Here is a 1,161-nt window from a genome sequence, read left to right as displayed (position 1 = left end):
AAAGAAAGAAAGAAAGAAAGAAAGAAAGAAAGAAAGAAAGAAAGAAAATCAGATAGTGTTTAATCTTTGAAAATGTCCCTGACTATTCAGTTGGTACCAGATAATGATAATTACTCTGTGCCCTAGAGAGACTTTGAAATTAGGAAATGCTGATATTTCATAATACAAATTTCTGAATCCTAGGAAGAAAAGCTTGGACAGCTTCTGAATTTAGGGAAGAGATCTTCTTGCAGATGAATCAGAATACTTCCGATTCCAAATTCATTGTCAAATGTGTTTTGTTTGCTCTAGAATGATAGGTCCACAAATGTAAAGCTGTAAGTAATAAATTACTTTCTCATTGTGGGAATTGCTAATGAGAAAGTATATTCGGTAAAAAGAAATATACTTTAAAAATAAAAGGTTGTACATAAAAAAATAGATAGATGCAACTGATATAAGTTCCTTGATATTCCCTAGGGGTTCTCTCAAAGCTTGATGGGATCAGCTTTTCTTATATATATGCTACTATTTTTCCCCAATCTTTCTTGTCTCTCCTATATTTTCTTATAGCTGTAACTAATGCTTTAGAATTTCAAAAACTTAGAAGTTTAGTAAGAAAGACCTCTTAAAAATGTATGGAATAGAGCTGGCAAGATAGCTCAGTGGACTAAGCTCTTGCTTAGGTAAGCGCAGGCACCAAGGGTTCGATCCCTGGCACCACATGCCATGCTGGCCCCGCCCCTGGGTGCGCTGCCAGGCATGATGGTACTTGCCTGTAGTCCCAGCGCTAAGGAGGCTGAAAACAAGAGGATCACTATGAGTCTGAGCTGCATAGTGAGACCCTGCACACTCACAAAAAGCACAGAATAAGTTATACCCTTATAAGGATGTACTGTAACTTCCTTAAACCACACCAATGTAGTAATGTCTTCAAACTTTGCTATTAGGAAAATATTTGTGAACTTATTTGTACATATTTATGTGTGTCTTTAATTCCACTTTTGAGAGTCATTCTTAGCAATAAATTTGCTAGGCCAAAAATACAATATTTTCTAGTAAGTCATGCTTTTTTGTCTGCATCATGGTATGCCAATCATTGAAATCATGGACTTTTATAAAAATTGAAGTGGATTCATAAGACGCTGACAGTGCGGAGATGGGGGGAAGACTCAAATCAGC

At 36.3% G+C, this 1,161-nt stretch overlaps 1 long non-coding RNA gene across 1 annotated transcript in view; it reads left to right on the top strand.

Annotated features, from left to right (window-relative positions):
- The window catches only part of LOC111813363, a 20,633-nt gene extending 20,507 nt beyond the window's left edge, over positions 1-126 (top strand). The window contains exon 3 of the long non-coding RNA XR_002818648.1: positions 41-126. This is a non-coding gene — a long non-coding RNA (uncharacterized LOC111813363). The remainder of the gene's footprint in view (positions 1-40) is intronic.
- The last annotated feature ends 1,035 nt before the right edge of the window (positions 127-1,161 follow it).

This window comes from Octodon degus, unplaced genomic scaffold, assembly GCF_000260255.1.
Source record: "Octodon degus isolate 3935 unplaced genomic scaffold, OctDeg1.0 scaffold00184, whole genome shotgun sequence".
Taxonomy (NCBI): domain Eukaryota; kingdom Metazoa; phylum Chordata; class Mammalia; order Rodentia; family Octodontidae; genus Octodon; species Octodon degus.
The sequence above is the reverse complement of the archived record's forward strand: the minus strand, read 5'-3'. Positions and strand labels throughout refer to the sequence as shown.